This window comes from Peromyscus leucopus, chromosome 8b, assembly GCF_004664715.2.
Source record: "Peromyscus leucopus breed LL Stock chromosome 8b, UCI_PerLeu_2.1, whole genome shotgun sequence".
NCBI classification, from domain to species: domain Eukaryota; kingdom Metazoa; phylum Chordata; class Mammalia; order Rodentia; family Cricetidae; genus Peromyscus; species Peromyscus leucopus.
In genome coordinates, this window is record NC_051086.1 from 20,538,235 (window position 1) to 20,553,601 (window position 15,367).

Genomic DNA, 15,367 nt, shown 5'->3' on the forward strand with positions numbered 1-15,367 from the left:
GGAGAGCCCAGCTGGATCAAGAACAGAGAGGGACAACAAGGAAAAAGAGACCATGAGAATAGGAAGAAGCAAAGTGCTAGAGAGGTCCCCAGAAATCCATAAAGATACCTCCACAATAGACTACTGACAATGGTCGAGAGAAAGCCCGAACTGACCTACTCTGGTGATCGGATGGCCAAACACCCTAACTGTTATGATAGAACTCTCATCCAATGACTGATGGAAGGAGATGCAGATCCATGGCCAGGCCCTAGGTGGAGCTCTGGGAGTCCAATTGGAGAGAAAGAGGAGGGATTGTATGAGTGAGAATTGTTGAGACCATGACTGGAATAAGCACAAGGACAAATAGCCAAACTAGTGAAAACACATGAATTATGAACCAATAGCTGAGGAGGCCCCAACTAGATCAGGCCCTCTGGATAAGTAAGACAGTTGATTAGCTTGAACTGTTTGGGAGGCCCCCAGGCAGTGGGACCAGGACCTGTCCTTAGTGCATGAGCTGGCTATTTGGAGCCTGGGTCCTATGCAGGAACACTTTGCTCAGCCTGGGTGAAGGGAGGAGGGGACTGGACCTGCCTCAACTGAGTCTACCAGGCTTAGCTGAATCCCCAGGGGAGACCTTGCCTTGGAGGAGATGAGAATGGCGGGTGGGCTGGGGGTGGTGGTGGCAGGAGATGGGAGGACAGGGTATTCTGTGGCTGATATGTAAAATCAAACTAAATTATAAAATAAAATATATATGTGATTTTAAAGTTATTATAAGCCCATTACCATTTTTAATATTTAGATTTACTGTTTTAATTTTGTATATCTCTGTGTGATTATGCTTGGTGATGTTGTGTTGGGGCAATGGTATCTGAGGAACTGTTGGGTCTTCTGTATCTCCAGGGATAGTGGTTGTGAACCTCTATCAGTTTTTTTTTTGTTTTTTTGTTTTTTTTGGTAAGAGCAGTGGACACTCTTAACCATGAGCCATTGCAGCAGCCTAGTATTAATGTTTTAGTGAGAGTAGTATTTGTTCATACTCCCTCAGCCCCAGTCTATTAGTGGTCACAGTGGAACTAAAATGAAAAACTTCAAAACCCTTGTCTGTATGGGACACTGTGTGTAGACACAACACGTCCGTTCTTCTTTGTCCATGGACACTAATAATGGACTTGATTGGGGCTTAGGGACCAACCACTGTGGCTGCTGAGCAGGAACAGCCCTGAGTCCACCAGAGGCCAAGTGCACCGCCATTGGAAGACTGGTCCTTGCTTAGGGTTCTATCGAGGGAGGTAACACACTCTTATCTCCGCCTTCAAGTTTTCTCTGTCTGCCACCTTTTTGTGCCAAGACCAGGAGTGAGATTGATGGCCATACGTGGGGAAGGACTGGGAAGAAGAGGCTGTTTGGGGGGGCAGCTTTCCTTGTCCATGGGAAGTCACAGAGCTCTCCACTATGGGGAATTTTCAGAGCCCTAGATGAATCTTTTGGTTATGGGTTTCTCTCATTGCCAGCAGAGCAGGCCCACATAATTCACCCCACCAGGGGGCAGAGACAAGTTGCCTTCTGAGAATTAAGACCTGCTCAGATTGCATGAGGTGAGGGCCACAACCAACCAGAGTGTCTTCTCATTGTCCTTCAGGTCAACATCATGATGCGATCTGAAGTCCTCATTTCAGTCCTCTTAATCCTTCTCCCAGGTAAGTGAGAGGTGAACTGGGGGATGACTAGGAGGACAGAGGCTCAGAAGAGAACTTTGTACCCTGTGTATTACAGGAAAGAACCAGGATGAAATTTTAGCCCCAAAGAAATTTCTTAACCTATCCAAATTAAAAAATAAGACCCACAAGATTGTTGCGTAAGTGGCATACATGCATGTTGTATTTAATACATGAGGGTTGAAGAAGAGACATGAAAGGGCAACCTAACATTCATTTAGCTTATATGCTCCTAAAAAAACCCTCATCTTCAGTTATTTAATTAAAAATAATTAGTGTTCTATACATATCACTGAACACATTCTGTGATATAGAGGAAAATAGTGAATTACATGCTAAATTTTGTAAGACCATTCCAAGATAGTCTTGGCTGCCCGCAGACGTAATAGACAGCTAAGAATGATCTCAAACTTCTGATCTTCCTGTCCCTACTTCCCAAGAGCTGAGATTATAGGTGTGAGCCCCTCCATCTGGTACACATTCTAACCTTACAATCTAATCTCTAGGAAGTGGGATTGTGGAAGGTCATTAATTCTTTTCATAATTTCTACAGTTTTATTATAATGTGTATTATGTTTGTGATCCTAAAAAGTATCAGGCAAAAATCAAGTAATGAGTGTCCCAGTGAGAAATACATACCCATTACATACTCGTTTTATAGAACAAGAAACGTGCTTTCTCAGATCGTGTCCCACACTCACGGCCTAGGCTTGAAGACAAGTGACTAGTTAGTGAGTCTTGAAGTTCATGGTTTTGTGCTGTTTACTTATCTGTTTGTTGCTGTGCTGGGATCCAACCAGGGGCTCTCATGGGTGAGGTGAGCATGGTACCCTTTAGCTGCATCTTCAGCCCTCAGATCTCATCCCTTACTTGGAAGCAATTGATAATAGGGATTTCAATCTATCATCTCAAAAGATACATATTAAAATTACTATTTTAGATTTAAAAATTGCATGATTTAGTTCTTGATCTAACATTCTGATTTTTGTGGTCTCACTTTACAAGTGAATGGTATTCAGTTTCTGGAATGTTACCAACATATAAGATGGGATCCTTGTTTAGTTTTTTTTTTCTTAACTTTTTAAAGAACTGATCCTAAAGCCCCAGTCCTCCTGATGGTATTACAAAAGCTACTCTGAGCTTGCCCTGGTGGTGCACATCTTTAATACCAGCACTGGGGAGGTGGAGGCAGGCAGATCTCTGTGAATTGAGGCAGCCTGTTCTACACACAGAGTACTAAATACTGAAGCCAGTCAAGGTTTGCATAGCAAGACCTTGTCTCAAAAAACCAATGAAAACCATGTAAGTAAACAAAAGCCAATCTGAAAACTGATATTGAAGTTGGTAGGTAAAGTTCTGCCATTTACCCACAGTGCTGGAAACGAAACCTGGGCCCTGCTCTTTGTACAGGAGAGGTGGCTAAAGTCAGTGATTTCATTGTCAGTAGCACTGAGGGGACTTGGGGGGTGGTGTTGAGACCCAGCCCCATAAGCTCAGGTTGGTTTTGAACGCACTAGTTTCCTGACTTTACTTTTGAATTCCAGTTTGACAGGCACCCATCATCATGAACAGCTTCTGGGAAAGCAGTTTTAAAATGTTAGGAGTTAGAGCTAATGTCAGTGGTACATGCTTGCAGTCCCATTTCTTAGGATTCTGAGACAGGAGGATAGTAAGTATAAGCCAGTCTGGGCTACAAAAAATCAACCAACAGGTCAGGCATGGTAGTGAATGCCTTTAATCTTGGCAGTCAGAAGGTAGAGTTAGGTGGATCTCTATGAGTTTTGTGCTAGCCTATTCTACATAGAGAGTTCTAGGCCTGTGAGAAAGTGAGCTCTGTCACAAAAAGAAAAAAGAAAGAAAGAAAGAAAGAGAGAGAGAAAGAGAGAAGGAAAGAAGAGGAAGGAAGGAAGAAAGAAAAAAAGAAAGATGGAAGGAAAGAAAATGAAGGAAGGAAGGAAAGAAAAGGAAATAAATACAAAAAGAATTAAAAAGATACAGTGTGAATATAATACAGTGCAGTAAGTTGCTTTATCCACACACATGACCATTACATAACCACACAGAAGAAGAATAAGCTAACAGAAAATTGTTTAGAGTGAAAATGTTAAGCTATGAAAACTCTACAAAGAAAAATGCAAAGAGGAGCTGGTACTGGAGCACAGTGATAGAGCACTTACCTCTCATGCCCCAGGGTTAATCTGCAGCCAAAAAGGGAGAATGGGAAAGAAACGAAGAAGTAGAATCAATTGTAGGAAACTATTGAGTGCTCATTCTCCAATTCCACCTTTTGATCACAGCTGCCATGGATTCTTTCCCACAAGTGCATGGAGTGATGGGTCACCCTGTGACACTGCCATGTACTTATCAAGTGTCTAATGGACTCTCATCCATGTGCTGGGGTCGAGGGGCATGTGCTTCTGACACATGTGGACAAACACTTATCTGGACTGATGGCCACAGAATCTACTATCGGACAAACAGTCGCTACCAGCTGAAGGGGCAGCTTCTTCAAGGAGATGTGTCCTTGATGATAGAGAATGTCACTGAGAGTGACAGTGGTCTCTACTGCTGTCGAGTGGAAATGAAGGAATGGAATGGTGTACAGAGACTGACCACCTCACTGCAAGTTCAACCAGGTAAGTGTGCCTTGTTGCCTTGCTTATGTCTTGCAAGTGAACACACACACACACACACACACACACACAGTTACACACACACACACAGTTACACACAACATACATATACACACATGCCTTATGAGGAGTTTCAAATGTGCAAGTTACTTGTTTTGTTTGGTTTTTCAGGGGATTTTATTCGTTAGAGAAAGAAAGGTGGGAGAGAGAGAGAGAGAGAGAGAGAGAGAGAGAGAGAGAGAGAGAGAGAGAGAGAGAGAGAAAGAGAGAGAGAGAGAGAAATAAGTGGATACACATAATTTTTAAATATTAAAAGTGGACTGAACTCTACTTCGACTGGCTTTCAAATTATATTACATCCTCTAAAAAAAGTTTTCAAAGGCATTGATCCCAGTTCCTGATCTTACTTTGTAGATAGCAGATTTAGGATCGAAGGAAGCTGGACGTAGGGAAACCTCCACAGCTGACAAAAACCAGTGTGTGCCCCTGCTGGAGTCCTCCCTGACTGTTTCCTTCCAAGTACTGCCTTCCTTAATTCCAGTCTTCGCTTTCTGTGCACTCTCAGACCATCAGTGAGCTGTTTGGATTCACACAGCACTTCTGATTTTCTGATTTGAGAATTTACAGGTTAAATGCCTTGTCCCCAAATCCCAAATCTGCAGTGTTTGAAGATTGAAATCTCTTAGGCATTGCCTGATAAATTCAATACCATTCATACACAGAATTATCAAGAGTTTATAATCTACTTGTAAGTTATGAATGTAAAGTATATGCTTATGAATGGTGAATTTATATGTATATACTTGAGCCCCCATCATAAACCATATGCACATATTATAAAATTTTCAGAAATATCCAAATTCTGAAACTCTGGGCACTGAGCATTTTTGGATAAGGGTTATTCACCCTGTTTCTCTCAGATTAGAAGAAGCTACAGATGACTGTGTCCACTCTCTACCCAAATGTGCAAATCCTTAATGTTGGGCCATGCATGAGATCCCTCATAGGCCAACTGCCTACTTAGCCTTCAGCTATGATGCAGCACTGTGTGTTGTGTCCTCTCAGGACTGACTGTATTAAACATGCTGAACATGGAGTCTGTGGGTGAAGTCAGTCACCACTGAGAGGAAGACAATCAGTCCCAGCCCCATACTCTCTCAGTGTCACAGAGATGCTTAGAGACATCTGAGGATCTGACACCTATCAATTAGAGCATGTGTCAGGAGGAACTTGGCTCTGTTCTCAGCTCTATGTGTCTGTGCAGCTGCCTCCTATTGATGAGCCTATTTCCAGTGCCCTGTCCTGCCCCATCCTAGTTGGTCAATGACAAAGAACAGAAGTGCAGGAGACGAGCCTCTCTGGGGACAGCTCTCCCTGGTGTGCTAGAGAGTGGGTGGAGTGAAGGCTCTTCTTTCTTCTTGCTTGGCTGACCCTTACTTTCACATTGATTTCTAAATTCAGGAGTTCCAACAAGTTCTTCAGGAGATTTACAGGTGGATTCAAACCTATCAATAGACCCAGACCTACTCCAATGAGTCCCATAGAAACTCGAAGGAGACCCAGAATTACTCCAAAGAAACCAAAAACAACCACAAACTCAACACACCCCATAAAACCCACACCCACTTCAAGAAGACCCTCAACTACCACAAAATCTACAACTACTCCAAGGAGCCCCTCAACAGCCACAAAATCCATTACTATTCCAAGAAGACTTTTAGTTACCATAAACCCCACAACTACTCTAAGGAGATCCCCAACAGCCACAAAGTCCATGACTACTTCAAGGAGACCAGCAACTATCATGAAACCTATAACTACTTCAACGAGACCCACAATAACCACAAGATCCACAGCTACTCCAAGAAGACCCTCAACTATCACAAAACCAACAACTACTCCAAGGAGCCCCCAACTACCATAAAACCCATAACTACTCCAAGAACAGCCTCAACAACCACAAAATCCACACCTACTCCAAGGAAACCCGAAACTACCACAAAATTCATAACTACTTCAATGAGACCTGCAACTACCACAAAATACACAATTACTTCAACAAGACCCCCAAATGCTCCAACAACAACCAGAATTTCTTCCTCTACTCCACTAACACCAGTGCACACACAGACTCCCAAACCAGGTAAAACTCATATGTTTCAGGGTTCTGAGTTCTTCTCATGAGAGGTAGTAGGAAACACAGGCCACTGAATCAAGTCAGAAATATATAGGTGAACCATTCTCAACTGGGTCCTAAACAACAGTTTCACAGGGTCTGTGATTTTACAGTCTTAAATGCACTCTCAGCATGTAAGAGCTTGACCATGGAAGACACCCATTTCTCTGCATCAGATTCCCCGGGATTCACTATTAGACAGATTTAGGTGATGAGAATCTTCCTCAGTGGGGCATGATTTTCTGATTTAAGGAAGGGGGAGCAGAGATTACTGAGGACTAGGGTCAGAGTAGGGAGACTCGACCCTTTACATCCATTTTGAAATTCCTCCATTCAGCTGAGGCCATAGTGCAGTGAAGATAACATTTAGCATTTCCTAAGCATCAGGATGCATGCTACATGTTTTATGATGCAGCACTTAATTCTCAGACACTTGTGTCCTGCATAGCTGTGACCTGTCCCTATTTTATAGTGACAAGAACTTAGAGTCAGAAAGTTCATGGTGGAAGTTACAGAGACAGAAAGTGGCTCAGACTCTATCCCTGTTCACTTGGGTCAGAAGCTGGTTCTTCTGAGTCCAGGGTCAGACCTCCTGCTCTGAGATTTATGTTTGGAAGGTTTGTCCTGTATTCAAATTCTCACTGGAGAAGAATACATAAATCTCCCTTTTTAGGGACAGTTGGTGCTTTCTAAAGTTTTGATTCAAGGATCTTTTAATTTATTTGTGAAGCAGGAAAATGCAAAAATACGTTTTTGTTTTTATTTTTAATGATAATTTATACATTGTCATGTGACTGGTGGAGTAGTATTAGTTGAATTTTATTTTGTTGAGACAGGATCTCAACTTCACTGGTATGAACTCATTATGTAGACAAGCTTGCCCTGAAGTCACAGAGATCTTCCTGTCTCTGCCTCTAGTGATAAAAGGTGGTTACCATCATGCCTGCCAGTGTTGAACTCAAATTTTATCTTCCTTACTGAGTCACTTACTCTTCCTATACCTGGAAGATCCTTGCTCACAAACAGCTTAGACTATAGATGTTGCCTAAACCTAGTCATTGCCTTTGGTTCCTTGGAAATGAGCTCCCAATGATTAAATATAAGCGCAGTAATGTGGGAGGGAACAAGGAGGGCTATGAGTCATCCAACTTCACTCATGCTGGGCAACAAAAGTTTTTGCAGTAATTGGGACTTCCATAGACCTAGAGCATTTCTATTCATTTGTGTGGGTACTGTGTGTGCATTGCCAGCAGAGATGTCTGTCATTTGCTAAAATTACAAGTGTATAATCACCTGATATGTGCTTTTTAGTGAATAAAGTTGAATTGAGGAATTCAAGATTAGGATGTAAGGTATTTGTTTATTGCAGTTACTCAGCAGAATGAGAATTCTGTATTTGACATACAGATTTTAGAAAGCATAAACGATATAATCTGTTCCAAAAACAGATGTCTCAGAAACACCCTGATATGTATCTAGAGTTTAGTGACTCTCCTACCACACAAAATCCTAATTCTTACATCACATGAGACACATTGGTTTCTGGGTGATACTTTGATCCAAGTTGATGTTCAGTGACATTAGGTGAGGACACACTATTACTGATGTCATGGTAGTTTCATTCACTCTGAGTAGACTCATGAATGTGAATGTGGCTTTTGTGCACTTACCGTCCTCAGCTCCTATGCAAGTGTAGATGAGGTGGCACCTTAAACTGTTCCACCATTGAGTTCTCTGCTTCACCTAAATTTGTAGATAAGCTTGGGTATGTACTTGTATTTTTTTCAAAGAGAGAAAAAGAATTTTACATGAGTCCAGAACAGAAAGGTTAAGATGTACAAGAAATTTCACAAAATACTAATGTTTAGTGTGATGCTATGCATTCTTAGAGTTTTTGATCATGCTATTTAACTTTAAATCCACCATAGAAGTGGGAATGAATATGGGTAATGACTATAATGAAAGTACAACTTTTTTCTAATGACAAGTAATTTTTTTTTTGATCAGTTTACACAGACACTGTGACATCTTCACACCGCCCTTGGAATAATCACACCGTAAGCATATCCCTCCCTGTGTTAATAGTGAGATTCACTTGTCTGTCTTCCTGGAATCATGTTGCATTTAAAGACTTTGTAAATCAATTTAGTTCACAGACTTTTGTCTCAAAAGAAGAAGAAGAATTAGAAGAAGAGAAAGAGAGTCAAGCATAGTTGTTTTTTCCTTCATCATAGGATTCAGGAAGATGACACAGGAGATACCAAGTTTCAGGATAGCCTCGACTACCCGGTCAGCTTGAGTTACACAGTAAGACCATGTCTCAATAATCCCACAAAGACAAAGACAGTATTAAGTGTATGATAATAAATACATTAAAAAGAAGAGAAGATTTTGACTCAAAAAAGGGTGTTCAGAAGAAAGTTTATTAGAGATACCCAATAAATGATACTATACAAAGCAATGGAAGGAGGTGAGGTCACAGAGAGAAACAAACTGATTTTCTATGGTTAAAAGTTAAGGTAAAAAAGAATGAGTTAATAGAGAGGAGTAAATTAACATACATTTGTATATTCTGGTGCAATATTAGGAACCATCATGCCATGTTGAGAGCATTTCTAATTGAGCAGACTTGTGCTGTTTTTTTAACACAACCCTGCATGGTGAAGTTGTACCTGAGCTGAGCTTGGTTAACTGCAGTACAGTCATCTTTACCAGCAAGGAGAAATAATTCAGAATTAAATTCAAAATAAGAAATAGCAACATCAGGACTCTGAAGCTGTCAGTCCGGCTCTAGGTGCATTGAGAACAGTGCACAGAGATACATTTGTGTGCTTGTGTCTAGGTTTTTAGTTTGTTTGTTTTTGAGACAGGGGCTCCTGGAGACCAGGCTGGCCTTCAATTCTCCATGAAGTTGAGAAGGATCATTAACTCTGGGACCTCGGGTCTCTACTTCTCAAGTCCTGGGATTACAGGTGTGCACTTCCATGCCTAGCAACATCATCCTACATCTTGAACCTGTAGTTCAACTTCCAAAGGATAGCCATTGCTGCCATTCATAATTAGGAAAATTAAATGAAGTAAATGTTCACGTGGGTATTATGGATCTGCCTGTGATCCAGGCACTCAGAATATGTAGGCAGGAGGATCAGAAGTTCATCCTATGGGCTGCATAGTGAGTGCCAGGCCAGCCTAGGATACAGGAGACCCTGTCTCAAAAACAACGAACATTACTTTATATCCCCACAGTGTTTGTCAAGAAGGACCCGAGATTTCCCCTTCCAGCTGAATATGTTTGAGGACATAGAGACAGTGCTCAGGCTAACTACTTGTCTATTTGACTAGGAGGAGCTGGATGTGCAGAGATGAGCTTACATGGCAAGACCTGGTCTCTATTTCTCCACTTCCCTGCAGTAAAATCCATCCCATGGGCTCTGTTTAGGGTTGGTAGATGAGTGCTAAGCTATTAGAGGGGCCTCACCTGCTGCCCAGCCTGTCTCCTGCTTATTCAGTATGTACTGATCCCTGATCACCTGCACCAGGGCACTAGGGGAGATTCTGCATTTCTGTCTGATCACATCGTGTTAATCAGGCTGCATCCATGAGTAGCCACTTCTGAGTATTTTAAAAAAAAAAAAAGGATGTAGATCTTATCAGGCATGGTGGACCATGGTTTTAATTGCAGGCAAACATAGGCAGAGTCTGGTCCATCTGTGTTAGTTAGCTGTGGCTACTACATAGTGAGAAGTGAGACCCTATCTCAAAAAAAAAAAAAAAGTAGAATCCAGAACTGCCTATTACAGTTAGGATCTATGAGGAAAGACCAGGTTCAGGAACTAAGCACATGATGGGAACCTCAGAGCATTGCCTTAGAGAAGTGACATTGTTTTTCTCAATAGAGGAACAACCTAGAGAATATTGATGCAGAAATAATCACTCACAAGATATGCAATCATATTGTCAGCTCAAACCACATAGAAAACATTTTCATCCTTCTAGACACTTTGAAGTTTGCATTGTCTAGCATTGCACAACTTAGTACCAGTTCAGGTTGTTTGAGTTTACTGGCATGTTCTATTTTATTTAAACACATAATCTCTCCATGTGGCCCTGGCTGTCCCAGAACTGCTGTGTAGACCAGACTGTCTTGGAACTCTCAGATGGTCTTCTGCCTCTGATGGAGTCCAGGTGCACACTCCCACTTACTTGCATATTCTAGAGTAGCCACAGAAAATGGAGGGGAAAGTCTAGGTTGAGGTCAGGATGTGTTTTCTGCTCATCTCATTTGGTGCCTCTTCAATGATTGATGTTTCCTTAGGAAGTGGTCCCCACACCAAACCCCTGAAGATCCACACCAAGGGCTCTATATCGGCATCTCCGTGTCTGTTGTGCTGCTGCTTCTCACGAGCATCCTGATGATCATAAGTGAGTAACTCTATCGAGCTTTCAGTGTTAGCAATGGGAGTTGGTCTTCCTGATTAATGATCACAAAATCCAAGGAAGGTTGGCAGAGCAAAATCTTTTACACCTGTAGCATAGTGCAAAGCCTCTTTAAATCCACCGAGCAAAGTGGGGGTCCTGCTGGGCCTTCAACTTTAAAGCAAAGAGGTCCTGTGCCTGTCTCTGAGTGCTCAGAGCTGGGCCTCGCATTCTCCTGAGACTGGCCCTATAAAGCAGTGCAGTGACTAGGGAGAATGGAGTCTGAGCATAGATTTTGACCGTAGGAAAATGCTAACTCCACAGCTCTTCTTGCCAATGGAGTCTTCCCACATTTCTTTCAAGATGGCACTTCCTCTGTCTTCTTTAGCCCTTTGCTAGAAGACAGTAGTTTCATGTGGGTTTCCCAGACCAAGGAACTAGAACAAGGATTCTCAGCCACTCTGACTGCCTTCAAGTAACTCCACATGCCATGGGGTTCACATTTCACATGACTCCTCTGTGTTTCCCAAATCCAAGACACATATTGCAGTTCCTTCTTGATCCCAGGGATGTGTTAGGACCTACTGTGCACTGAGATCATTTCTAACACTTGGGGCATGCTCAGTGAGCACTGTTACAGTATCATCAAGATTCCTGTTTCATATAACTTGTAAAGCTTAAACACTGGTGTTTCTTTTCTTAAGTATCATTGTTTGTTTGGTTTGTTTCCTTTAGAGTGTTTGATACAGTCTGTCTTATATATCCTAGGCTAGCATTGAACTTACAGTGTAACTGAGGTCAGTATTGAACTTCTTAGTCTTCTGTTTCTATAGTTCTATATTCTAATTTTTTATGTTTCAATTGTTGGCCACCTCAAGAGAAAAATTAAATTTACATTTACCATAAGGAAAATTAATTTGTGGCTGAAGAGATGGTTCAGCCCTTAGGAGCTTGAGTGATCTTAAAAAGAATATGAGATCCATCCCAGCTCTGGGTGGGTGTCTCACAATGGGCTGTAACTACATCCCCATGGGATACCTCTAGATTTAGCAGACACTTTCTCTCTAGAGTACATAATCACACAGACACACAAGGGTGCATGAATATGCATACAAACACACACACACAAACACACAGAGACAGAGACAGAGAGACACACAGAGAGAATAAATTTTTAAAGAAAGAGAAATAAAATATTATGGAACAAGAGTTTTTTGCACAGGGTTGAGTTTGGTAGGCAAGAGAGCATTGTGAGACCTTTGGTGTGTTCTCTCCTAGCCTGCAGATCTGGTTTTGTTCCCATGATGATGATACTACTGAATGTTCTGGAACAAATTTAATAGAAGAGGCAAATAAGACATTGGAGGGAAAAGTGAATGACTAACACTTGACTAGCACTCAGGCCTGCATGGCCCTTTCCTGCAGGGTTTGTGGGAGTGTACAAGGTGTTTCTGTCTGTGTAGTCCATTCCCTGTATAAGAATGTCAGCCATTGATTTTTCAAGATGCCACACATGAGCTCGTTACTGACCTGTTTAACATGACTGGGTAGAAACCTGGGAAGAAGAATACATGTGTCAACCATTTGCATGTTTCATACAGAAAGATCACAGGTCATGGGTAGATTAGACTAGAATAATAGGATAATGCCTAAAAGAGGGGAATATAAGTTGCATAAAATACTACAAATATGTTCAGTTTCATAGCCTGAAGTTGTTTATTCTCCCTGAGGGAGGGTGGCTACTGGGAATCCAAAGGTCTTTGGCAGGAAGTGGAGAGTGAGGAATAAGTGGTGCACACTTCCTGAGCAACATTATGGGAGGAGCCAAGGCCAGTATAGTGCTTAGTGACATTTTTAAAAGGTTCTTGATGGAAGAAACCATTAGTAAGACCTTGTATCTCAGGTCACTTGAAGAGTCCATTTTTAGCTTATTCTCCAGCAGCCAATTTAAAACCCTAGATTCTATTTCTTTCAGTGAAAGAATTTATCAATGCCATTCTAGCACATTAGGAATGCTATCTAGGTGAAGGCATCAAATCAGAAATGCTTAGAAAAAACTTCCTGTGGGATACAGGAATGAATGAGCCTTCCATGGTTGCTGGGGAATTGTTCAATTAAAAACAATACCCTTGATTAGAAGAAAATATCATGAATGTTTTTGATGACATGTTCAAGTTCCCTTTCCACTCCTCCTAACTCCCCCCACTCCATTTCAGAGTGCAGACACATGAGAAAGAAGAGGAAGTCAGAAGTGTAAGTTGTCTTGGCTTGTGTCCACTGCTTTGGAACTTGAAGTCTCGTGGATTTCTCCTTGTTCCTTTCTTTCTTTTCCTTTTCTCCTCCTCTTTCTCCCATTCCTTCCCCTTTTTATGTTTTATTAATTTTTTTCATATAACATATTTTGGTCATGTTCCTTTCCACCAACCAACTCCTCTCAGATCATGCCACTTCCCAACTCTCCCTATGTTATGCTCTCTCTCTTTCTTTCAAAGAAATAAAGAAAGAAAACAGATAAAACCCACAACAATACAAAAATGAATATCAAAACAAAATAGCCAATGACCATTTTCTGTCAGTTTTCACATTGGCTCATCTGAGCTTTCTGATCCTAAGTCGTTTCTGTGTTTGTTCATGTGCTACTGACCCACCCAAAGAAAAGCTTTGTTCCCTCTTCTTTGTAATTCTCTTCTCAGGTGTTCCTCATGTGGCTGACTGGATTTGCATTTCAGTAGTAGAGGTGGCCATTGGCTCTACATTTCAGTAGTAGAGATGGCCATTGACTCGATATTTCAGAAGTAGAGATGGCCATTGGCTCTACATTTCAGTTGTAGAGATGTAGCTAATTGGTTCTACATTTCAGTAGTAGAGGTAGCCATTGGTTCTACATTTCAGTAGTAGAGGTAGCCATTGGCTCTACATTTGAGTAGTAGAGATGACCATTGGCTCTACATTTGAGTAGTAGAGATGGCCTTTATATAAAAGACAAAACCCCACTCTGTCAAAACACTGCCCATGAGTTAAAGTCAGTCTGTTTTCTTCTCTGATTTGCTGCTTCATGAGCTGTAGGAAGCTCACACAGCAGCCACCGTGACTACCAGAGTAAAAGCCCCTCCCCTAGCTAAAGGGGAAAGGATGGTCCACAGACACCAGCAGCTCTCTCCCCAAATTAGTTCCTTTCCCTATCGTGCCTGATGTTTTTGTGCATGTGATGTATGTGAGTGTGCGCTGTACTGTAGACCTTGCAGCTGTTTCCTGGACCACCAGCCCCTGTGGAAAAGCCCTGCTTTGATGCTTTACATATTTCCCCATCTGTGTTAGTGTTAGAGTGTGCAGATGCTATGCAGATTTCAAAACCATTTCTTTTTTTAAACAAGAATTTATTTATTATTTGGTGGGAGGTGTTGTTGCTGTTGTTGGTGTGGTGTAAGGTATCTGTCTTTTTAGACATTCTGTTTTTGTGTTCTATTACACGAGTATCCAGATTGATGTCAATGTGAACTGTTTTTGTTTTGATGTTTCTTAGTTTGTCTGATGTTTATTAAGCAAGTGTTTCTATGACTTTACTATCAGGTCGCTGTGTGGTGCTATTCATTCCCTATTACAGTTTTTGTGGATGGGGCTCCTGCCCTCCTGAATACCCAGTCTTGCTGAATCATAAATGAATACTCTGCTCGGACCCAAAAAGTGACCTTCTTACTCTTTTTCAGCAGCTCTCGCTGTGGTTCAATTGTCTTCCATGATTATAAGAAGAAAGCTTTTGAAAGCACAGTGCAACCCCAAGCCAAAGATATAGACTACGTTATTGAAGACAATCTTCCTCCAGGACTGACTCCCAGTTGCCCTCTAAGATGACATCATTCCAAGACTGGAGATGAAAGTAATGGGGTACCGCCATGCTGGACACCCTTTAAGCTGCAGGGTCATTTTCTATGTCAGTTCTTCTGGTTTTCCCAGTTGCCAGCAATAATGAAAGAGGGTGGCCCTCTAGCTGTTCATATACACAGTCGTTGTAAATAAGGTACTCAGTCTTCCCCCACTCTGGAGAGTGTTCGCTCAAACACGAACACTTTAGAATTTCTTGTGTTCTTTAGACCCCATAAGTCTTGTGTCATGAGAGACAATTATTGGTAATGCAGGAAATAACTAACCTTAGTTACTAAAAGCATCAAGAAGAGAGGAATAGGATTTAAAAATAGAAAAAGAAAAAAAACTAAAAGTGTGTGTATGTGGGTGGCAAAACTTAATTTAGAAGTACTTCATGGTTATGGTTTTTTTGTTTGTTTGTTTGTTTGTTTTTGTAACTCAAAATGTTCTTTTCCTCACCTTCCTCAAAAAGACTTTAGTCATGGGAACTGCAGGTTTTAATTTCTCTGGTAGATAAACAGAAAGGAGCCTAGAGGTGTGCATGCTTTTGAATGGCTCATGAAATATGAAACATG

General features: G+C 41.5%; 1 pseudogene; it reads left to right on the forward strand.

Annotated features, from left to right (window-relative positions):
* Positions 1-1,636: 1,636 nt before the first annotated feature.
* LOC114689866 lies at positions 1,637-14,803 on the forward strand (annotated as a pseudogene).
* Positions 14,804-15,367: the final 564 nt, after the last annotated feature.